This window comes from Schistocerca gregaria, chromosome 3 (genome assembly GCF_023897955.1).
Source record: "Schistocerca gregaria isolate iqSchGreg1 chromosome 3, iqSchGreg1.2, whole genome shotgun sequence".
Lineage (NCBI taxonomy): Eukaryota > Metazoa > Arthropoda > Insecta > Orthoptera > Acrididae > Schistocerca > Schistocerca gregaria.
Genome location: NC_064922.1, coordinates 942,826,369 through 942,852,468, shown reverse-complemented (window position 1 = coordinate 942,852,468; position 26,100 = coordinate 942,826,369). Strand labels below are relative to the sequence as shown.

Here is a 26,100-nt window from a genome sequence, read left to right as displayed (position 1 = left end):
TGGAGGGGTGTTCGGTCGGAACAACCTTGGTCAGTTTTGATGACCGGAGCCGCTACTTCTCAGTCAAGTAGCTCCTCAATTTGCCTCACAGGGGCTGAGTGCACCTCAACATATAACATTTACATACATAAAATTTACATATTTCAGAAACACAAAATAAGCAGTCTCGCATATGCGGATGACTTAGTTGTGATGGCAGATTCGATTGAAAGTTAGCAAAGTAATATTTCAGAGCTATATCAGGAATGTAAGGACTATGGTATGAAGATTAGCATCTCAAAAACGAAAATAATGTTAGTGGGATAGAGATATAGACGGACTGAGTGCCAAATAGGAGGAACAAAGTACTTAGGATGCATATTCTCACAGGATGGCAACAGAAAGAACTGGAAGCGAGGTGTATCAAAGCTAATGCAGTGAGGGCTCATCTACGATCTACTCTCTTCTGCAAGAAGGAAGTCAGTACTAAGACTAAATTATCTGTGCACCGTTCAATCTTTCGACCAACTTTGTTGTATGAGAGCGAAAGCTGGATGAATTCAGGTTACCTTATCAACAAGGTTGAGGTTACGGATATGAAAGTAGCTAGAATGATTGCAGGTACTAGTAGATGGGAACAATGGCAGGAGGGTGTCCACAATGAGGAAATCAAAGAAAAACTGGGAATGAACTCTATAGCTGTAGCAGTCAGGGCCAACAGGCTTAGATGGTGGGGTCATGTTACACGCATGGGTGAAGCAAGGTTACCCAAGAGCCTCATGGGTTCAGCAGTAGAGGGTAGGAGGAGTCGGGGCAGAGCAAGGAGAAGGTACCTGGATCTGGTTAAGAATGATTTTGAAGTAGTAGGCTTAACATCAGAAGAGGCACCAATGTTAGCACTGAATAGGGGATCATGGAGGAATTTTATACGGGGGAGTATGCTCTAGACTGAACGCTGAAAGGCATAACCAGTCTTAAATGATGATGATGAGAAACAAAGATAAAATAAAAGTAAACATGCAAAGAAAACTTTCGCCTGTGCCAGCCATTACGGTATAAAGTGAAGCGCCGGCACGCCAGTAGAGAACCAGAGAGCAGAGAGGGCTGTGAAGAAGACGTCAGCCAATTGCACGCTGACCGAGTCCTCTCCAGCACGACAACGCAACGACAGCGGCCTCTATCGAAAGAGGACATAAGCTCTGTGCCCGACTGGTCGCGGACCAGTTCTACAGAAGCTTCCTGACTAGCGACCTGAATCGAAGAGTCAACTGTATTACTTCACTTGTATTAGGAATTGCATGTACTGAAGAGATTTCTTATTTGCATGTCGCCCTTTGCTTGCGACATTTCTGTGTTATTCTCAGAGTATTGTCATCGTTCATTTCGTAGTAAAATTCATTAATACGATTTGTTTGGATGTCGTCTAACGACCCGAGAAGGCAGCCTTCCTAGACCCCACATATTTGACGCCAAGGCAGGATTCAGCACCAGAGAAAAACTGCCGCAGAGCTTCCGATGACGCGGACGAGAGAAACAGGAATCTGCAATCAATTCACCGATAACCGCCACTACTGGCTCGTAGATTGAGGGTGTAGATCCCCACTCCTTACACTACAGGTAGCGAACATAATAAGGATTTTCACTTCTTCAGTCACAAGAGGACAACAATGTTACTCCCATGTTTCTGGAAATGGTGGTGTGTTTTGGGAAATAATTTGTTACGAGATGGTTATTATCTTACTTGCATACGCACTCTGAGACAAAAAATAAACGACACACGGCGAAGGAATTATGCGAATGCGACGGAAGTCGATAGATGTGATGTACAGACAATCAAATGATTAAACTGTGGTATCCCATCGCTGTCTGAGGTGCCTCCATACACGTCTGCAGCTGGAATCACACTGACTGGAGCAGCACTGCCTTCAGTGATGAGTCCCGCTTCGAACTGAGGCCCGATGACCAGCCAGGACGTGCCTGGGGACGACCTGGACAGTAGTGGGATACCAACTTGACTGACTTTCTCCACAGCCCGACAGCCAGGAGTGATGGACTGGGGTGCCATTTCTTTTCATAGCAGGTCCGCTTTGGTTGTCATCCGCGGCAGTCTTCCGGCACAGCGGTAAATCGACTATGTTCTACGCCTCGGTTTGTTATCCTTCATGGGAAGCCATCCTAGGCTTACCAAAAATGGTTCAAATGGCTCTGAGCACTATGGGACTTAACATCTGTGGTCATCAGTCCTCTAGAACTTAAAAACTACTTAAACCTAACCAACCTAAGGACATCGCACACATCCATGCCCGAGGCAGGATTCGAACCTGCGAGCGTAGCGGTCGCGCGGTTCCAGACTGAAGCGCCTAGAACCGCACGGCCACACCGTGCTTACATTTCAGCAAGATAATGCCCGCCTGCGCACGGCGAGATCTTTTACTGATTGTCTTCGTGCTTTCCAAACCTTACATTCGCCACAAGTGTCACCGAACCTCTCCCCAATTGAGAAAGTTTGGAGTATATGAGCAGAGTTTCCAGCCAGCTCGGGATTTTGACAATCTAACATGCGAGACAATTGGACATAATTTCGCACAATATTCTTCAGGAGTATATCCAACAACTCTTATCAGCAATTCCAAACCCAACAACAGCTTGCATAAGGACCGGAGATGGACCGGCGCGTTTTGACTTCAGTTTGTGAAGATCTATCTCTTGAATTAATCACCCAGTTTATCTGTACATGCACATCACATCTACCGATTACCGTCGCATTCGGATAATTTCTTCGTGCTGCGTCGATTTTTTTTTCTTTGAATGTAAATACAGGTATCAGCGACCTCTTATTTATGTAGTACTGATTTGTTTCTGGTAACTAGTTTTGAGAGAATCATCAGGCTAGTCTTAGGATGATGCACGTATATGTAACATATTCGTGTTTGTAGGGTGAGGCTGGCTACTAGAGGTTGATTTTAGTAGTTGGGTTGCCGGTGTTGAAGCACATGATTGATTTATTGTGACATTGCTTACAGTGAATGATGATTAATTCTGTGCCCAATAGGCAACGAAAATGGGAGTGCCTCGTGGATATTAAACGAGTACTGGTTCACACTGCTGCAAGCCCGTACCGATCATCACGCTTCAAAAATAAATGTGTAACTAACGCATGCCCCATCGGAAGTGGTCGTGAGAAGCCTCGAAAAATTGTTAATGGAAATTGTAAAATATCGATAATTTTAAATATAATATCCATCGAAGTCCACCAATTGCTACGTGGTGGTTGTTTTTTTAGATAAGAGGACTCAATCGCCTTTATTTAGTGTATATGTTGTTAGCGCATGACCACTACCGAATGGTATTTGTCACATGCTGAGCAGCGACTGAGACATTTTTTTTTTCGTTTTTACAGTCAAACAAACATTTAATATGTAAATTGTCGCGGTGACCTGTACTTATTTTCTACTAATACACAGTCGCTTGTTCTACAATAACCATAAAGCATAATGTTACGTTCTTACTACATTTCCACACAACTGTGTTTATTGTTTTCATTTATTTGCAATCTACTTCAAAGCAAACTACAGCCTCATCTCCAGGTGCTTTAGCACTATATTAGTTTTATAGTTGTCATACTAGAGGATGCTTTACTAGGATGTACCTGCAGTCGTATATCGCACCTGTAACGTTACTAACGCGCCCCAGTATGAAGCTGAAATTTACTTCAAAATCGATTACAAATAAATTAAAAGATAGCTGAGTTGTTTTGAGATTGGGAAAAAGTCATCCACATTAGAGGGGTAAAAAAAAGCAAGGCCGTTCCGGCTTGATACAGGTCAATGGAGATCGCCCGACCGCCATGTCATCTTCAGCCAGTGAATACGGTACGGAGGGGCAGGGGTCAGCGGACTGCTCTCTCGACTTTGCAGACCCTCGAGGCCCCACTTATCATTCTAGTAGCCAACACAACTGGAACCGGCACCGCGACCTCAGGCATGCAACTGAAGCTCCGGTCGGCGACCACGGAAAATACGGACCCCGCAACGAACTTGTGACGTCACACTAGTAGCCTCGCCCGCCAAAATTCGTGAACGCCCGGCTCCATGTCATCAAAGGGTGCCCACTAAAACTTTTAATTTTCTCGGTGCCATGGAGAGTTTTCATGCATTTAAATGCTGAGTTACGTATAATAAAACTCGTCTGAAATAGTCACTTCTAGGGTAGACCACTGCTGGCACTCGTGAGACACGAAGTCCCGTGTTGTGACGCACTCGCCACAGCTTCTCGTGGGCCTCGAGCTGCTTGGAATGGCGTAACCGTAGCTGTCCTCCAAGCTCAGTTACACTCGATACCCGGCCAGCTAAGAACCGAGTTGGTGTTGATGCCAAACGTCGCACCTGTATGTAGTAAAATATCGCTAAATTCTACCTCCATATTACCTACATATTTAATCGCAAAGGCACCATAAGCAAACTGTAATTATTTGGTATCCTTCCAGGTGTTAAGTTTTAATGTCCAGCAGTTCTGAGGCTGACGTACTGTACAGAGAGTTCCACTGACGACGGAGTCTTGTACCTTTGAAATCGTTAGCAATTAAATAGCAACTCTGCTGTCAGATGTAGAGAGAAGAGGGGAATATTTGTTCCCCGCCGTGTAATTTTATCAGCTGAATTCCACGTTCTAGGTGCTTCAGTCCGGATCGAGCCGCTGCTACGGTCGCAGGTTCGAATCCTGCCTCGGGCATGGATGTGTGTGATGTTCTTTCGTTAGTTAGGTTTGAGTACACTACTGGCCATTGAAATTGCTACAACACGAAGATGACGTGCTACAGACGCTACATTTAACCGACAGGAAGAAGATGCTGTGATATGCAAAAGATTAGATTTTCAAAGCATTCACATAAGGTTGGCGCCGGTGGCGACACCTAGAACGTGCTGACATGAGGAAAGTTTCCAACCGATTTCTCATACACAAACAGGAGTTGACCGGCGTTGCCTGGTGAAACGTTGTGGTGATGCCTCGTCTAAGGAGGAGAAATGCGTACCATCACGTTTCCGACTTTGATAAAGGTCGGATTGTAGCCTATCGCGATTGCGGTTTATCGTATCGCGACATAGGTACTCTCGTTGGTCGAGATTCAATGCCTGTTAGCGGAATATGGAATCGGCGGCTTCAGGAGGGTAATACGGAACGCCGCGCTGGATCGCAACGGCCTCGCATCACTAGCAGTCGAGATGACAGGCATCTTATCCGCATGGCTGTAACGGATCGTGCAGTCACGTCTCGATCCCTGATGGGGACGTTTGCAAGACAACAGTCATCTGCACGAACAGTTCGACGACGTTTACAGCAGCATGGACTACCAGCTCGGCGACCATGGCTGCGGTTACCCTTGACGCTGCATCACAGACAGGAGCTTCTGCGATGGTGTACTCGACGACGAACCTGGGTGCACAAATGGCAAAACGTCATTTTTTCGGATGAATCAAGGTTCTGTTTACAGCCTCATGATGGTCGCATCCGTGTTTGGCGGCATCGCGGTGAACGCACATTGGAAGCATGTATTCGTTATCGCCATACTGGCATATCACCCCCCGTAGTGGTATGGGGTGCCATCGGTTACACGTCTCGGTCACCTCTTGTTTGCATTCACGGCATTTGACGTTACATTTCAGATGTGTTACGACCCGTGCCTCTACCCTTCATTCGATCCCTGCGAATCCCTACATTTCAGCAGGATCTACATCTACATCTACATCCGTACTCCGCAAGCCACCTGACGGTGTGTGGCGGAGGGTACCCTGAGTACCTCTATCGGTTCTCCCTTCTATTCCAGTCTCGTATTGTACGTGGAAAGAAGGATTGTCGGTATGCTTCTGTGTGGGCTCTAATCTCTCTGATTTTATCCTCATGGTCTCTTCGCGAGATATACGTAGGAGGGAGCAATATACTGCTTGACTCTTCGGTGAAGGTATGTTCTCGAAACTTTAACAAAAGCCCGTACCGAGCTACTGAGCGTCTCCCTGCAGAGTCTTCCACTGGAGTTTATCTATCATCTCCGTAACGCTTTCGCAATTACTAAATGATCCTGTAACGAAGCGCGCTGCTCTCCGTTGGATCTTCTCTATCTCTTCTATCAACCCTACCTGGTGCGGATCCCACACTGCTGAGCACTATTCAAGCATTGGGCGAACAAGCGTACTGTAACCTACTTCCTTTGTTGTCGGATTGCATTTCCTTAGGATTCTTCCAATGAATCTCAGTCTGGCATCTGCTTTACCGACGATCAACTTCATATGATCATTCCATTTTAAATCACTCCTAATGCGTACTCCCAGATAATTTATGGAATTAACTGCTTCCAGTTGCTGACCTGCTATTTTGTAGCTAAATGATAAGGGACCTATCTTTCTATGTATTCGCATCACATTACACTTCGCTACATTGAGATTCAATTGCCATTCCGTGCACTATGCGTCAATTCGCTGCAGATCCTCCTGCATTTCAGTACAATTTTCCATTGTTGCAACCTTTCGATACACCACAGCATCATCTGCAAAAAGCCTCAGTGAACTTCCGATGTCATCCACCAGGTCATTTATGTATATTGTGAATAGCAACGGTCCTATGACACTCCCCTGCGGCACACCTGAAATCACTCTTACTTCGGAAGACTTCTCTCCATTGAGAATGACGTGCTGCGTTCTGTTATCTAGGAACTCCTCAATCCAATCACACAATTGATCTGATAGTCCGTATGCTCTTACTTTGTTCATTAAACGACTGTGGGGAACTGTGTCAAACGCCTTGCGGAAGTCAAGAAACACGGCATCTACCTTTGAACCCGTGTCTAAGGCCCTCTGAGTCTCGTGGACGAATAGCGCGAGCTGGGTTTCACACGATCGTCTTTTTCGAAACCCATGCTGATTCCTACAGAGTAGATTTCTAGTCTCCAGAAAAGACATTATACTCGAACATAATACGTGTTCCAAAATTCTACAACTGATCGACGTTAGAGATATAGGTCTATAGTTCTGCACATCTGTTCGACGTCCCTTCTTGAGAACGGGGATGACCTGTGCCCTTTTCCAATCCTTTGGAACGCTTCGCTCTTCTAGAGACCTACGGTACACCGCTGCAAGAAGGGGGGCAAGTTCCTTCGCGTACTCTGTGTAAAATCGAACTGGTATCCCATCAGGACCAGCGGCCTTTCCTCTTTTACGATCTTGCTTGGCACATACTCATCTAACGCATATTGTACCATGGTTTTGAACTTTGTCCACTGATCCTCAACACTATCTGCACTTGAGACAAAACTTTTGTGTTGAGCCGTCAGGTACTCTGTAATCTGCTTTTTGTCACTTTTGCTAAACAGAAAAATCTTCCTACCTTTTTTAATGTTTCTATTTACGGCTGAAATCATCGACGCAGTAACCGCTTTATGGTCGCTAATTCCCTGTTCTGCATTAACTGATTCAAATAGTTCGGGTCTGTTTGTCACCAGAAGGTCTAATATATTATCGCCACGAGTCGGTTTTCTGTTTAACTGCTCAAGGTAGTTTTCAGATAAAGCACTTAAAAATATTTCACTGGATTCTTTGTCCCTGCCACCCGTTATGAACGTTTGAGTCTCCCAGTCTATATCCGGCAAATTAAAATCTCCACCCAGAACTATAACATGGTGGGGAAATCTACTCGAAATATTTTCCAAATTATTCTTCAGGTGCTGAGCCACAACAGCTGCTGAGCCCGGGGGCCTATAGAGACATCCAATTACCATGTCTGAGCCTGCTTTAACCGTGACCTTCACCCAAATCATTTCACAATTCGAATCTCCGTCAATTTCCTTCGATACTATTGCACTTCTTATAGCTATAAACACGCCTCCCCCTTCACTGTCCAGCCTATCTCTGCGGTATACATTCCAATCAGAGTTTAGGATTTCATTACTGTTTACGTCTGGTTTCAGCCAACTTTCTGTTCCTAGTACTATATGGGCGTTGTGACCGTTTATTAATGAGAGCAGTTCTGGGACCTTTCTATAGACGCTCCTGCAGTTTACTATTAGCACATTAATATTGTTATTCCTTGTTGCATTTTGCCTACTCCTGCCTTGCCGCGTCTCAGGAAGCGTCTTGTCGGGCCTGGGGAGGGAATTCTCTAACCTAAAAAAACCCCATGTGCACTCCACACGTACTCCGCTACCCTCGTAGCCGCTTCCGGCGTGTAGTGCACGCCTGACCTATTCAGGGGGACCCTACATTTCTCCACCCGATAGCGGAGGTCGAGAAATTTGCACCCCAGCTCTCCGCAGAATCGTCTGAGCCTCTGGTTTAAGCCTTCCACTCGGCTCCAAACCAGAGGACCGCGATCGGTTCTCGGAACGATACTACAAATAGTTAGCTCTGATTCCAATGCACAACCGCATGTTGCAGGTGGTGTACGGGCATTTCTGTATACAGAAAATGTTCGACTGCTGCCCTGGCCAGCACATTCTCCAGATCTCTCACCAACTGAAAACGTCTGGTCAATCGTGGCCGAGCAACTGGCTCGTCACAATACGCCAGTCACTACTCTTGACAACTGTGGTATCGTGTTGAAGCTGCATGGGCAGCTGTACCTGTACACGCCATCCAAGCTCTGTTTGACTCAATGCCCAGACGTATCAAGGCCGTTATTACGGCCAGAGGTGGTTGTTCTGCGTACCGATTTCTGAGGATCTATGCACCAAATCACGTGTCAGTTCTGGTATAATATATTTGTCCAATGAATACCCGTTTATCACCTGTATTTCTCCTTGGAGTAGCAATTGTAATGGCCAGTAGTGTAGTTCTAAGTCTAGGGCACTGATGACCTCAGACGTTAAGTCCCATAGTGCTGGGAGCCATTTGATTTCAGCGCGATCTTGAATCACTGTGGAAGCTGCAAGACGGAGCAGTTAGTTTGGCAGCGCGCAGCACCTCTTCTGCCGGCCGCTACGCACGCGCCGGCAGACGAGCGGTTAACCAACAGCCTGCGCTAACGGAACTCGGCGTCCCCGTGACGTGGCTGGTTATTTTCGGAGCCTACCCGGCGTCTGCAGCACGAGGTGCGAGGGCTCAGCCAGACCGGCCTCTCACGGGATGACTCACTCCGTGTCGTCCCTGCAGATTCACTTCGCGCAACCGGCCGAATCGGGGAATAAACCTCCGGAGAGAAAGCGGGCCTCTGGTTGCGTGCGAAGCCGTTCGCGCGAGATTTGTGTCTGGGCCCTCCGACGCGCGAAATGCCGCCTAGACCTCTCGGGGAGCGATTTGTGACGCTATAAAACCTGCAGGCAGCGGAACGGGTGTTTCATCAGCGAGAGTGAGCCGACGTGTAGTAGCCAATTAATAGATGAGGACACGACGGTTACAGAAAGGTGCACCGGGGGATTCCAATCATGTACCTCTGCTATTTCGTATTTAATGTATCTGCGTGACGTAAGTCCGGTTTTGGTGCAGTAAACTAACACCATAAAAATCGCTTGTGGATGCCTTTACCAATATCATCATCTACTATATTTCTTTGCTGCATAGTTAGAAGATGCTGAAACAAATTCATTGTTCCCAGAATGAGATTTTCACTCTGCAGCGGAGTGTGCGCTGATATGAAACTTCCTGGCAGATTAAAACTGTGTGCCCGACCGAGACTCGAACTCGGGACCTTTGCCTTTCGCGGGCAAGTGCTCTACCAACTGAGCCACCGAAGCACGACTCACGCCCCGTCCTCACAGCTTTACTTCTACCAGTACCTCGTCTCCTGCCTTCCAAACTTTACAGAAGCTGTCCTGCGAACCTTGCAGAACTAGCACTCCAGGAAGAAAGGATATTGCGGAGACATGGTTTAGCCGCAGCCTAGGGGATGTTTCCAGAATGAGATTTTACACTCTGCAGCGCAGTGTGCACTGATATGAAACTTCCTGGCAGATTAAAACTGTGTGCCGGACCGAAACTCGAACTCGGGGCCTTTGCCTTTCGCAAGCTGTGAGGAGGGGGCGTGAGTCGTGCTTCGGTAGCTCAGATGGTAGAACACTTGCTCGCGAAAGGCAAAGGTCCCGAGTTCGAGTTTCGGTCGGGCACACAGTTTTAATCTGCCAGCAAGTTTCATATCAGCGCACACTCCGCTGCAGAGTGAAAATCTCATTCTGGAAACATCCCCCTGACTGTGGCTAAGCCATGTCTCCGCAATATCCTTTCTTTCAGGAGTGCTAGTTCTGCAAGGTTCGCAGAAGAGCTTCTGCAAAGTTTGGAAGGTAGGAGACGGATACTGCAAGAAGTACAGCTGTGAGTACCGGGCGTGAGTCGTGCTTCGGTAGCTCAGTTGGTAGAGCACTTGCCCGCGAAAGGGAAAGGTCCCGAGTTGGAGTCTCGGTCGGGCACACAGTTTAATCTGCCAGGAAGTTTCAACTTCATTGTTTATTAGATGATTAGTCACCGTAAACACAACCGTTATCTTTTCGACGTCCGACTGATAACATTTAAAAATTACAAGGACTATTTCTCAGCATTAAGCATCGTGTTTAAATATTTGAAGCCATTGAACAATATCTAAGATTTTTGTAAAATCTATGTTTGCAAGGCCGTCTTTCGCAGCAGCTGTTATATATTGTTTTCCATCTGTTCTTTCCAATTTACGTTGTTCGTAATTGTAATGCATAGGTATCTAGTTGAATTTACCGTCTTTATATTTGATTAATTTTTCGTATAACCGAAGTTTAACTAATTCCTTTTAGCTCTCATGTGGATGACCTCACACTTTTCATTATTTAGGGTCAACTGCCAATTTTCGCATCATTCAGATATACTTTCTAAATCGTTTAGCAATTTGTTTTGACCTTCTGATGACTTCATTCGTCAATAAACGACAGCGTCACCTGAAAACAACCTAACATGGCTGCTCAGATTGGCTCCCAAATCGTTCATATAGATAAGGAAGAGCAAAGGAGCTATAACAATACCTTGGGGAACGCCAGAAATCCCTTGTGTTCTACTCAATGACTTTCCGTCAATTACTATGAACTGTGATCTCTCTGGCAGGAAATCACGAATCTAGGCAGATGACTGAGACGATATTCCATAAGCACGCGATTTCACTACAAGCCGCTTCTGTCGTACAGTGTCAAAAGCCTTCTGGAAACATACAAAAACGTAATAAATTTGAAAACCGTTGTCAATAGCACTCAATACTTCGTGTGTGTAAAGAACTAGTTTCTCAAAAACGATGTTTTGTAAATCCGTGTTGTCTGTGTGTCAATACGTTCTCTGCGAAGTAATTCATAATGTTCGAACACAATAAATGTCCCAAAATCACTCTAAATATCCACTTTAATTATACCGGCCTTTAATTTAGTGGATTACTCCTACTGCCTTTCTTGAATATTGGCGTGACCCGTGCAACTTTCTAGTCTTTGGGTGCGGGTCTTTCGTCGAGCGAGCAGTTGTGTATGAGTGTAAGTAAGGAGCTATTGTATCAGCATACTCTGAAAGGAACCTAATTGGTATATAGTCTGGACCAGAAGACTCGATTTCATTAAGTATTTTAAGTTTCTTCATTACTCCGAGGATTCTGCTTCTAAGTTGCTCATATTGGCAGCTGCTCTTGATTTCAAATTCTGTAATATTTACTTTTTTTTTTCTTTGGTGAAGAAATTTCGGAACGCTGTGACTAGTAACTCTGCTTTAGCAGCACTGCCACTGATAGTATCTCCATTGCTACCGCGCAGAAAAGGCATCGATTGTGTCTTGCTGCTAGCATACTTTACGTAAGACCAGAATCTCTTCGGATTTTCTGCCAGGTTTCGAGACAAAGTTTCGTTGTGGAAACAATTATAAGCATCTCTCATTGAAGTCCGCGCTAAATTTCGTGATTATGCAAAATAACGCCAGTCTTGGGATTTTGCGTCCATTCAAATTTGGTATGCTTTTTTCGTTGTTTCTGAAACAGTATCCTGATCCATTTTGTGTACCAAGGGGAATCAGCTCCGTCGTTTGTTAATTTCTTTGGTATAACTCTCTCAGTTGCTGTCGATACTGTTTCCTTAAACTCAAGTCACATCTGGTTTACACTTACATTGTCAATTTGGAAGTAGTGGAGATTGTCTGTGAAGAAGACGTCAAGGGAATTTTTATATACTTTTTTGAATAGTTATATTTTTCGTTTATTTTTGGAGGGTTTGGGAGGTACAGTATCCAGTCGCGACGACGATCCTCTTCTTTACACGTTCTGAAATCCATTGCACTTTCCTTCTGTGTTAGTTGAGGCTGAAGTCGACGAAAACCTGAATGTACATTAATTTTTAGCAGTTTTTCGGCTTTTGTTAATCCACTTCTTCTTACATCTGCATATGCGTTTTTTCCACTTCACCAGACTTGTAAACTTGACTTGTAAACTTCACAAGAGAAATACTGCTGTAGCGTAGACTCACGTCTTCAGCACGAAGCATAGTGTTCATGTTTCTTGAGCAGAATGTGAGTTTTGCGGCGATTGTGATTGCATTGTGCATGCGCGTGAAATTACTGCACTAATTCGCTTGTGAAATTTACAAAAGTGAGGCGAAGTGGAAAAAAAACTTATGGATCATAAGAAAAAGCGGGTTCCTAAAAGCCGAAAAATTGTGAAACGTTTACGTACAACTAGGTTTTATCGATTTTGAACCTTTGCTAACAATGAAGTAAAAACCAGTGGGCTTCAGAACATGTAAACAAGGGATAAAAACGCCAATGACCACTGCAGACACTTGATAAATTGAAGAAAGGTTAAGACGGAAAAATTAATAATAATTGATATGTAAGATATGGTGTATATGCAAACACTTAGAGACACAAATTCAGGGGCGAGTCTGTTTAGCCTAAATGGCCCTAATGTGTATTAGGTGATAGGATACATACGAATGGTGATCCTTCACGGAAAGCACAGACGCGCTGGGCTGTATTTTGAATATATGGAGCTCTAGGCCGAACCAGTGCTGCGCGCTTCCTGAGGAAATGTTTTAAATATTGAATTTTAAGGAATTTTCTTAATTGTATCTCCATAACGCAGCATTTGAGGTTTCTCGTTCAGTGAAATAAAATTTGACCATGCGATTGTATTGCTTAATGAAGTGATGAGAGTGAAGCACACGACCAGAACTGAAATCATTGAGGTACTCAGCATCGGTACGGACAACTCTGTAGTTTTAAATAAAGAACAGATAGCTGGCATTCGTCTCCATGCAAAATTTGGAATTTAAGTTTTAAAAATGACGTTTTGTAACCTAAAGCATTTGGTAGCAATATAATTACTAAGACACGAATATTCTTTTTATAAAAATACATTCCTATTTTTTTAGAAAATGCATTCTTTATTTTACTTTTCAATTTTCTATTAAAACTCTAACCTTTCTATGACGTCGTGAGTCGGTAACGTTTCTAGCAGAGGCTATGGATCTTTAAACATCTTGTACGTTTCCTACCGTATCAGTAGGCTGCACTATTTTGTTTAGGCTCCTCTAGCGACGTAATATTTGACGCGTCAATTTCAGCGCGTACCAGGACTACAGAACAAAACTTTAATTATGTCACTTTATTCTTTTTGTAACGATAAATTTATGACTACCTTCGTACAAATAACAGATACAGGTATATTACTTGTCTCAAGAGCCGTATGCAAGTGACTGCGGTAACTGGGAGTAGAGTTAGCGCAGCGATACGACGAACGTGAACGGGCCAGTAGGCTTGATCAAACTTTTTCTCTGACTGGTTGCCCTGTAAACAAATAGCTGTCAGTCACTTTATTGTTCTCATACGAGTGTAGGACAGTCGTACAGGCTTCAGTCTCTTTTGTGGCCAGCGGCAGACACGCGGACACGGCGGTGGCGACGGCGCTGTCCGTCCCCGGAGGGAAGGCCCTTCTCCATGAACTTAGCCCCGCCCCGCCTAAACATTCAGCCACCGCAACGCCTGGAGGTCGAGACTAAGCCTGCAACACAGCCAAAAAGTCGACCCAAGGCCGCTCACACACACACACACACACACATACACAGTCTCGCACCGAGGGCGTGGCCGCCGCGTCAGCTCTATTCCGGAGCCGGGCGTGCTGCGACACAGCTGGAGCGGAGGAGCCTCGCGGCGCGGGAAAGCGGGCCCCTGCCATGTAGGCTAACCTGCGTAGCTCGCAGTGTACACGCTTCAACTGTAAATTTCGCCACTGTGTAGCTGGCCATTAAGACAGCGTTTATCGTCACATAAAATGTTTAACTATGAAAAATAGCCTGCATTCTGGTTTCACAAACGTGTTTCTTTCCGTGCTACTCGAACTACTGCATCCAAAAGGCCACTGTAAATGTGTCATACTACGAGTTTGTACATCGAGGGTATTTCCTCTACAGAAGCATTTCTCAATCTTTTCAATTAATGGAACCGTTTATAATGCCCACCTTTATCGTTGAAACACTGTCATGTTTCTATAATTAGCGGAACCGTTTTTAATGACCACTTTCATCGTTGAAACCTTGTTTTGTTTCTATAGTTTGTTTTTAATGCAATAGTCTGACAATGGATAAGTTTTGTAACAAAAATTAAAATTAATTCGACTAATATTTACTTGCTCCAAAAATTATTTCAAAATTAATCTAAAATTTCTTGAAGTAATCTTAAATTTAAGATATCGTAATCAAGTATCACTTATAAATTCAAACAATAAAGGGATGAGTGGTATTGGTTTTTATTTTCGTAGCTAAACCTAATATTAGGTGTAGTGGATGAAAGTTGAATTATCATGATAGGTTCGGCGGCAGTTGTGTTCCGGTATTTACTTTTTGCCCACAAACAATCTGAAAATTCTGTCTGGCACATATGTCTTGGCAAATGGTAAAAATAGCAATGTTGCCTTTTAGAGCAATTGAGGATATTAATCTTTTAAACTATAGCAGAATTCCGATAACTGTATTAATTTGAATTTATCTTCCAAGGATGAATGAAATGTCAGTTTAATAAAAGTTTCGTATTCTTCTGGGCATGCGGTGGAAACTCATTCATTGATAATGGTCAGGTTTTTCATAGACAATTCCCTTCGATTTTTAATCTATTGTTCATTTGAACAATAATGATTTAAAGTTTATTTGCGTCTGCAAATTAACGTCTTTCTATATGAACACCTGTCGCTCATAAAAGTTGTTATATTGTTGAATAGGACTTGAGCTCATGGCTCGAACTCGTTGCCGTCTGCTTCCTGATAAACACAGCCTCGTCCACTTTCGGCGTCGCATTCGCACGAAGAATTCAAATTAGCAATTGGAGGAGAGAGTTAGCAAATTCTTGTATTTTTTTAATTTCGAAGATCTATTAATTTCATTTTTTTAGTTACTTTCATGGTTGTTATGAAAAAATACTTAATTCTGCGGTATACTCAAGTGATTGCTACAGAACTCTACGATTTTGCGGAACAAAATTTAAGAAGCATTGCTCTACAGCAGGGCTCAGCAGTGGTCTGCACACTGTTTCGAAGTAAAGAACACGTTTCAAGGTAAAAAAAATTGAGTCGTGCTGCTTCAACTACATCGTTCTGTCACTAGATACAGGTAGACACATGTTACATCGCACTTACGATCATGAGTGGTTGTCCATGGATCCCACGGAGAGGGTTCTAGTGATGGTGGAATAACTTCAGATATATACTTTCACTGAAGTGCAGTACGATTGTTATCTGACAGTGGTAATGCTGTTTTTTTTATAAATTAAGCTAAAATATTTATTTTAAGAGTTTCTTTCAAAATACTCTTCAGTAAAGTAGGGCTGTTCAACAGAATGTTCTTTAATTCACTCATACTCAACCACATTACCTATGTGTCACTTAATATGCTAAGGCAAGTATATATTGGCGTCTAACCGTATCTTTTGGCACGCTATTCTAATGGAAATCGTATACTTGTTACTTTTACAGACAAGCCAGTCGAAACATTACGTAAAGTATGAGACATTTCATGTGCTTTGAAGTAAAAAGAAATAAGTTGCATTGAACAATTATAGTACTATCCAATAACAAGCTTTTGTGAAGAATGCAAAAAAAAAACTGCAACAAATTGGTATCTCACAGAGCACGATCGGGAACAGGTATAAATTCAGACACATGGAACACAATTACCAGGAATTCAGACTGGATGAAGAAACCTGAGGAGGATAGGGCTTTTGTCAAACAAAAAAATTAAGACGTTAACCGAGGGTTCAAACGATACTGATAGGATGTCTAAGCCGGCAAGGCAAGACAACTAAACAGGAACATGGAAAATGATTATGATCATCAGCATTTCATCCATGAAAGCACAATTCCAATGTAAAGCAGAATATCAGTGGAGTCCTGCATCCTTGCAGCAGATGTATTGATGTATACAGAAATTAATAATAATGTTAATGTATACAGGTTTTTTTACAGTATCGACATAGCTGCTGTGTCAAGAGGTTTCGTCACCTTAGCGTCTAATAGAAACCGTTCTAATACGTAATTTGTACTGAATTCTGAACGTGCGTTTATAACTTTCATACTGATGTACATGAAACTGAATGCCGTTCTAAGTTTTTAAGTAACTATAACTCAAGGAAATTATTTGGGAAAAGTTCCGAATATTTTGCGAGTAACCAACAACCATACTATTTATTTTAAGATCACAAGTAAATACGCTATATCCATAGATTTTGTACAAGTAGTTAGTATTCTTCCATTTCTCAATGTTAGGCTTTACATAACATGTAAAATGACGGTAATATCGAAGCACCTTCAACCCAGTTCCTTGTTATGATGAGCATTACCGTTTACAACCGCATAGCTTTGGTTGCCTGGAGAAAGAGTTTGGATATGTTAATTAAGCTATGTGACGCGTTCTTCTTCAGATCCATAAAATGATTTTTTTCTTTCGTCTAATCAAATATTGGACTAATTACTCAGTTGGGAAAAAATGCTGTCTTTAAAGATGTGTTTACATGGGCCATATTTTACGGCAATGTGTGGCTACGCCAGTGTTGCTGTCAACATTGTTCCACTGTGGCTGTCATTAATGTAGAATGGCCTGGCAATATTGCTCCAGTTGTCCACCTAGGGAGAAGAATACATCCTACGACTGGGCAATATACAGTGCGTCCAGGGAAGAACGATCAATATTACGACATGTGACATGAACGCTCATTGGAAGCAAAAATCTTTATATGGATATACGCCTAATTCCGAATGGTTCCCAAGCTGGAATACGTTTAATGTACATTTAGTTTTGGGCTGTTGGCGCACGTATGTTTCTTACTCATCCTACCTCTTAAATGTCTTATCTACCCCAACCTATCCTGTTGCTTACAACGTCCTTGCTTGTGATATCTTTCTGCCATAGGAATAGGAATGGACCCAGAACTGAAACCCAAGGGACTCCCTTTGTGATTTCCCCCCAGTCATTAAAATTTTCTGCCTTTTAAACATAGTTTACATTATTCACCACACCTTTTGTATTCTGTTTGTTAAGTATGATTCAAACCAGTCGTGTGCGAAGCCGTCAGTTTCATAAATAACAGTATACATTCAAGGTGTTCTGTCACGGAAAACATTCAAAATATGGCATGTATCTATACGAAGATTTTTGCTTCAAATGGGATTTCCTGGCATATCGCAGAATATGGACCAACGCTTCTGGAACATCCTATATAGTGCAGTCCTTGTCTGTAAGTGTTTGCCTCTCACTCTCAGCTTTGCTTCATATTTCTCACGCCGACAGGGCCACAGTGCCAAGTCACGAAATCTGGTGAAACCATATTATTGCACTTCAGGTCGTCGGCGAGCGATCGCAGAGGCACTGGATTCATTTGTTTGTCTAGAGGAATGTAAAAGCGGACAAACGAGAGAGCCATGAGTTCCATAAATGTGAGTCATCTACGGCCAGAGCAGTGGCACACAGAAAGTAATATACAGAAAGACTGCAGTCTGAACAAGGACAGTGTGTCTCCTCCCGTAGTGTCAGCAGTGAGTCCTACTAACCGTGACGTTCGTAAGAATTCTAAGCTTTTCGCAACTTTCGTCCCATGTGTTTCCTTCTTCATGAACGGCAACTTTCCAACTGTGCTTTCTGTCATTACTATGTTTTTATACATTACTTTCCAGGTTCCACAATTCGGGCCGTTGTTGTATTGCATTTATGAAGTTCATCGTTTGCTAACTGTACCGATGAACCGCAGTAATTTGTTGACACAAATGTTGTTGTTGTTGTTGTTGTTGTCTTCAGTCCTGAGACTGCTTTGATGCAGCTCTCCATGCAACTCTATCCTGTGCAAGCTTCTTCATCTCCCAGTACCTACTGCAACCTACATCCTTCTGAATCTGCTTAGTTTATTCATCTCTTGGTCTCCCTCTATGATTTTTACCCTCTACGCTGCCCTCCACTACTAAACTGCTGATCCCTTGATGCCTCAGAACATGTCCTACCAACCGATTCCTTCTCCTAGTCAAGCTGTGCCACAAACTTCTCTTCTCCCCAATCCTATTCAATACTTCCTCATTAGTTATGTGATCTACCCATCTAATCTTCAGCATTCTTCTGTAGCACCACATTTCGAAAGCTTCTATTCTCTTCTTGTCCAAACTATTTATCGTCCATGTTTCACTTCCATACATGGCTATACTCCATACAAACACTTTCAGAAACGACTTCCTTACACTTAAATCTATACTCGATGTTAACAAATTTCTCTTCTTCAGAAACGCTTTCCTTGCCATTACCAGTCTACATTTATATCCTCTCTACTTCGACCATCATCAGTTATTTTACTTCCTCAATAGCAAAACTCCATTACTACTTCAAGTGTCTCATTTCCTAACCTAATTCCCTCAGCATCACCCGATTTAATTTGACTACATTACATTATCCTCGTTTTGCTTTTGTTGATGTTCATCTTATATCCTCCTTTCAAGACACTGTCCATTCCGTTCAACTGCTTTTCCAACTCCTTTGCCATCTCTGACAGAATTACAATGTCATCGGTGAACCTCAAAGTTTTTACTTCTTCTCCATTAATTTTAATGCCTACTCCGAATTTTTCTTTTGTTTCCTTTACTGCTTGCTCAATATACAGATTGAATAACATCGGGGAGAGGCTACAACTCTGTCTCACTCCTTTCCCAAGCACTGCCTCCCTTTCATGCCCCTCGACTCTTATGACTGCCATCTGGTTTCTGTACAAATTGTAAATAGCCTTTCGCTCCCTGTATTTTACCTCTGCCACCTTCAGAATTTGAAAGAGAGTATTCCAGTCAACATTGTCAAAAGCTTTCTCTAAGGCTACAAATGCTAGAAACGTAGGTTTGCGTTTTCTTAATCTTTCTTCTAAGATACGTCGTAGGGTCAGTATTGTCTCACGTGTTCCAACATTTCTACGGAATCAAAACTGATCCTCCCCGAGGTCCGCATCTACCAGTTTTTCCATTCGTCTGTAAAGAATATTTTGCAGCTGTGACTTATTAAACTGATAGTTCGGTAATTTTCACATCTGTCAGCCTCTGCTTTCTTTGGGATTGGAATTATTATATTCTTCTTGAAGTCTGAGGGTATTTCGCCTGTCTCGTACCTCTTGCTCACCAGCTGGAAGAGTTTTGTTATGACTGGCTCTCCCAAGGCCGTCAGTAATTCCAATGGAATTTTGTCTACTCCGAGCGCCTTGTTTCGACTCAGGTCTTTCAGTGCTCTATCAAACTCTTCACGCAGTATTTTATCTCCCATTTCGTCTTCATCTACATCCTCTTCCATTTCCATAACATTGTCCTCAAGTACATCGCCCTTGTATAGACCCTCTATATACTCCTTCCACCTTTCTGCCTTCCCTTCTTTGCTTAGAACTGGGTTGCCATCTGAGCTCTTGATATTCATACAAGTGCTTCTCTTCTCTCCAAAGGTCTCTTTAATTTTCCTGTAGGCAGTATCTATCTCACCCCTAGTGAGATAAGCTTCTACATCCTTACATTTGCCCTCTAGCCGTCCCTGCTTAGCCATTTTGCACTTGCTGTCGATCTCATTTTTGAGACGTTTGTATTCCTTTTTGCCTGCTTCATTTACTGCATTTTTATATCTTCTCTTTTCATCAATTAAATTCAATATTTCTTCTGTTACCCAACGATTTCTAGCCGCCCTCGTCTTTTTACCTACTTTATCCTCTGCTGCCTTCACTACTTAATCCCTGAGAGCTACCCATTCTTCTTCTACTGTGTTTCTTTCCCCCATTCCTGTCAATTGTTCCCTTATGCTCTCCTTGAAACTCTGTACAACCTCTGGTTCTTTCAGCTTATCCAGATCCCATGTCCTTAAATTCCCACCTTTTTGCAGTTTCTTCAGTTTTAATCTACAGGTCATAACCAATAGATTGTGATCAGAGTCCACATCTGCCCCTGGAAATGTCTTACAATTTTAAACCTGGTTCCTAAATCTCTGTCTTACCATTATATAATCTATCTGATATCTTTTAGACACAAACTTATCTTAATCAGTTCAAAGACTCCTTTCACCAAAGCACTGCAAAACATCCGATGCCAAGAGGAATATCAAAAGTCCTGAAAAATTCCCTAAGACTCCCCAGTAACCAGAAACCAAAGGATAGTAGACAACCTGGTTGTAACTGGTATTCAGCCTTCAATAATCGTATCAGCCGTACTAGTTTTGAAGCCAGTTGCTTGTACGATGTATTAAAAATCGTGTTTCGACTTTTTGGTGAAACTCTGGAAAGTATGTAATCATCAGCAATTCGCGAGTCAACTTTACGGATGCAGTTCGCTTTCTTGAAAAAGAAAGCAAAGCCTAGTTTCTCGTTTTCTTGCTAATTTGTTTCCTTGTGGGGTACAGAAACAGGAGAGCCGGACTTACTTCCCGTTGCTTGCTTTTGTCCACTTCGCTGCAAATACTGTGGTCCATTAAACACTTCCGGAGGGAAAATTTGTTGCCGTAATCATTCGGCGCAACTGTAGCCGCAATACTGTTGAAATTTAGCTGCAACTCGTATGCCCAGCAATGTTGCCGGACAACATTGCCGGGTGATATTTTTGATGACAAAAAAAAAATGAGAACGTTAAACGTGCCCTTATAAACGTTAAGATTTGCTATGAGATAATGGACATTTTTTCATTCAGCGATTAAAACTAACTTTGATCGCTAGCTTCATTGTGAACAACAACCGAGAAGACCTCGAGCAGTTCTGACACCAGCTGCGGAGAAGCATACGACGACTAAGCAGCGCAACGTAAGAAGCAAAAAGAGCATCTCTTTCCCAATATCGTTAACAGCCGAACTGAATAAACTTGAGTTCATGGATAAAATGAGTAAATTATATAATGCATAAACACGTGCATTTATAGAATAAAGATTCTTGGTTTCATTGTCTGTCAAGCCATGTAATCTGGAGTCCTCGTGTAAACAGGGCTGATAAGATATTCATGGGATACTTTGATATCCAGCACACTTGAAATAATCAACAGACACTGATTCGTAAAATGCAAGTCATACACTCCTGGAAATGGAAAAAAGAACACATTGACACCGGTGTGTCAGACCCACCATACTTGCTCCGGACACTGCGAGAGGGCTGTACAAGCAATGATCACACGCACGGCACAGCGGACACACCAGGGACCGCGGTGTTGGCCGTCGAATGGCGCTAGCTGCGCAGCATTTGTGCACCGCCGCCGTCAGTGTCAGCCAGTTTGCCGTGGCATACGGAGCTCCATCGCAGTCTTTAACACTGGCAGCATGCCGCGACATCGTGGACGTGAACCGTATGTGCAGTTGACGGACTTTGAGCGAGAGCGTATAGTGGGCATGCGGGAGGCCGGGTGGACGTACCGCCGAATTGCTCAACACGTGGGGCGTGAGGTCTCCACTGTACATCGATGTTGTCGCCAGTGGTCGGCGGAAGGTGCACGTGCCCGTTGACCTGGGACCGGAGCGCAGCGACGCACGGATGCACGCCAAGACCGTAGGATCCTACGCAGTGCCGTAGGGGACCGCACCGCCACTTCCCAGCAAATTAGGGACACTGTTGCTCCTGGGGTATCGGCGAGGACCATTCGCAACCGTCTCCACGAAGCTGTGCTACGGTCCCGCACACCGTTAGGCCGTCTTCCGCTCACGCCCCAACATCGTGCAGCCCGCCTCCAGTGGTGTCGCGACAGGCGTGAATGGAGGGACGAATGGAGACGTGTCGTCTTCAGCGATGAGAGTCGCTTCTGCCTTGGTGCCAATGATGGTCGTATGCGTGTTTGGCGCCGTGCAGGTGAGCGCCACAATCAGGACTGCATACGACCGAGGCACACAGGGCCAACACCCGGCATCATGGTGTGGGGAGCGATCTCCTACACTGGCCGGACACCTCTGGTAATCGTTGAGGGGACACTGAATAGTGCACGGTACATCCAAACCGTCATCGAACCCATCGTTCTACCATTCCTAGACCGGCAAGGGAACTTGCTGTTCCAACAGGACAATGCACGTCCGCATGTATCCCGTGCCACCCAACGTGCTCTAGAAGGTGTAAGTCAACTACCCTGGCCAGCAAGATCTCCGGATATGTCCCCCATTGAGCATGTTTGGGACTGGATGAAGCGTCGTCTCACGCGGTCTGCACGTCCAGCAGGAACGCTGGTCCAACTGAGGCGCCAGGTGGAAATGGCATGGCAATCCGTTCCACAGGACTACATCCATCATCTCTACGATCGTCTCCATGGGAGAATAGCAGCCTGCATTGCTGCGAAAGGTGTATATACACTGTACTAGTGCCGACATTGTGCATGCTCTGTTGCCTGTGTCTATGTGCCTGTGGTTCTGTCAGTGTGATCATGTGATGTATCTGACCCCAGGAATGTGTCAATAAAGGTTCTCCTTCCTGGGACAATGAATTCACGGTGTTCTTATTTCAATTTCCAGGAGTGTATATTTCAATTAACAGAAAAAACTAAACAGGCTTCAACTTTGGGGTTTAATGAAAGTAGAAAAGTTCATATGCGAATAAAAAAATGAACGGTGCCCAGTTAGGCACATTAATTACGAAATATATGTTTAAGAAAATTGAATATTAGTTATTGAAGTACCTACGTTCGTCGTACCGGTATGTTCTACATTGGTTTCTGCTGTGATGATAAACCTAGGCTCTTTACGAGAAAGAAGGCAAGAGACAAGGAGATTAGTTTTGAGGGAGGTATTGCAACCACGCTGTCTGTAGTCATCAATATAAAAAGAACGACTTTTATCTAATATATTTGTGTACAGCATTCACACTGTCATCAGATTCATAAATTTCAAAGAATCTGTCTAAGACTCACTTGAATGCCACACATGCATGTCTTTCAGCAGTACTGGGTAAGTCTTGGAAGTGTCTATCAGCTATGGCATTCCTTAATGTGGACCTGTGAACAAACCTCCTTTCACGTTTGCGTAACGCCAGAAACAAGTTGCACAGGTATAGAAAAACATCATTAGTTTTTGTAGTGCCTCTACGATACTGTTCATGACAGCAAGTTGTATATGAAGTAGTGGTGCGGTAACTTTGTCACGCCCAACAAAAGGCACACGAAAGAAGTTTTCGCCTTCTGGCTATATTCCATCTCTAGTCAGCCATTTCTTCTTTATGTAGTGGTGCTTTCGGTCTCTGCTGTGTCACTCGCAAATGAAACAGTTGTACTTGGTGCACCCTGTTTGCGTTCCCACGATAATGGCGATTACTTTCTTGTCTCTATAGATACGTGTTTTATAACATTTGGTCCAGTGCGACAGACGTTTGTTGGGCCTCTCCTGCTGACGCCGACAGAGAGGTATGCGACTTCGTTATCGTCTTACTACTTGCCCCATGGCACGTCATTCAAGTCATCTTTGAAGGCTCTTTGTAATACCAGGGAAAGAATACATAGAACCATTTAGGGAAAAAAATCAGTAACTGTAAACGTTAAAAGTTTCTTGCGTTTGTCAGAAAAATCGCCACTTTGTCCGCTATGATGTAGCGAAAAAATAACATCGATATACTCGTGTTTCAAAACAGAGGCTTATAGGAGTTCTTGAGGGAGACTAGCAGGTAAACTTCTGATAATAAACCCGTGTCTCAGAACATACCTCTTGAACGTAAAATAAGTTTGAAGAATGGATCACTTTCAGATCTCCCGCTTCACTCTACGCACACAGCGCAAACGATGAGCTCTGGACGAATGCGCTCTAGAGGAAGCCATGGTGTGGGCAGCGATTCGAGCACTCGACGCCGTGTTCCCTTCTACACGGAGAGCCACAGTCAACACTTCTACCATAGCCCGATAAAAAATACTTGGAACTTCACGGGTTGTAGTTGGTTTCCTCCGATGAAAGCGCTCAACTCACGCCCGAACCGATCGCTGTTACCAAACTGTCACAACAGTAGGTCAGTTCACTTATGATTCCTTGTTCAGCTTTTTTCCTTATGTGTTTGGCTCCCGGATCCATGGTCTGGCCCTCTCATTTCGTATTTCACCACTCACACAGCTATGCTAAAGAAATACACTCGTTTCATACACAGTATTAACCAAACACTATTGGAGACTTCTGCACAAGATGTGATTCAGCGTCACATACGAGCGAAAAGCTTCCATTTCAGATACATTTGTACAATCTGCGACAATATTACTTTCATACTGAAGTCAGTGGCGTCTCGTTTCGCTGCGGTACACGATGTATTTAGGGGATAATTAAGAACGAAACTACTCTCTCTCTGTGTCTGTGTGTGTGTGTGTGTGTGTGTGTGTGTGAGTGTGTGTGTGTGTGTTTGTGTGTGTGTGTATTAGTTTGAATTAATTTTTAATATTAACTGTCGGCCGTTGTGGCCGAGCAGTTCTAGGCGCTTCAGTCGGGAACTGCGCAGCTGCTACGTTCGCAGGTTCGAACCCTACCTCGGACATGGATGTGTGTGATGTCCTTAGGTTAGTTAGGTTGAAGTAGTTCTACTTCTAGGGGACTCATGACCTCAGATGTTAAGTCCCATAGTGCTCAGAGCCATTTAGCCATTTAATATTAACTCATACATTACCACCTACATTGATATTCATCTCAATACAAATCAGTACAAGCGCTGAAACACCTTGGTGTAGACAGACTTAAATTCTATAGTCATCAAAACTACTGTGGCGAGCAGACGGGTTTAGATCAATATCAGGTCGATGGTCAAAGTATTCTGGCTCAGTCTTTGTCTCGAAATTCCGGTATCTATCGTTGCAATACATGTTAAGAAATACACTACTGGCCATTAAAATTGCTACACCAAGAAGAGAGGCAGATGATAACGGGTATTCATTGGACAAATATATTATACTAGAACTGACATGTGATTACATTTTCACGCAATTTGGGTGCATAGATCCTGAGAAATAAGTACCCAGGACAACCACCTCTGGCTCTAATAACGGCCTCGATACGCCTGGGCATTGAGTCAAACAGAGCTTGGATGGCGTGTACAGGTACAGCTGCCCATGCAGCTTCAACACGATGCCACAGTTCATCAAGAGTAGTGACTGGCGTATTGTGACGAGCCAGTTGCTCGGCCGCCATTGACCAGACGTTTTCAATTGGTGAGAGATCTGGAGAATGTGCTGGCCAGGGCAGCAGTCGAACATTTTCTGTATCCAGAAAGGCCTGTACAGGACCTGCAACATACGGTCGTGCATTATCCTGCTGAAATGTAGGGTTTCACAGGGATCGAATGAAGGGTAGAGCCACGGGTCGTAACACATCTGAAACGTACCGTTCACTGTTCAAAGTGCCGTCAATGCGAACAAGAGGTGACCAAGAAGTGTAATCAATGGCATCCCATACCATCACGCCGGGTGATACGCCAGTATGGCGACGACGAATACAGGCTTCCAATGTGCGTTCACCGCGACGTCGCCAAACACGGATGCGACCATCATGATGCTGTAAACAGAACCTGTATGGATCCGAAAAAATGACGTTTTGCCATTCGTGCACATAGGTTCGTCGTTGCGTACACCACCGCAGGCGCTCCTGTCTTTGATGCAGTGTGAAGGGTAACCGCAGCCACGGTCTCCGAGCTGATAGTCCATGCCGCTGCAAACGTCGTCAAACTTTTCGTGTTATATATTTGCCCAATGAATATC

The 26,100-nt window shown here is 43.8% G+C and overlaps 1 protein-coding gene and 1 non-coding gene across 2 annotated transcripts in view; one reads left to right on the top strand and one right to left on the bottom strand.

Annotated features, from left to right (window-relative positions):
- Positions 1–26,100, top strand: part of LOC126355865 (uncharacterized) — a 713,566-nt gene that overhangs the window by 534,147 nt on the left and 153,319 nt on the right. The gene's annotated exons all lie outside the window — the stretch shown is intronic.
- Trnas-cga (transfer RNA serine (anticodon CGA)) lies at positions 9,624–9,698 on the bottom strand. The gene has a single exon. It is a non-coding gene; the product is annotated as a tRNA-Ser (tRNA).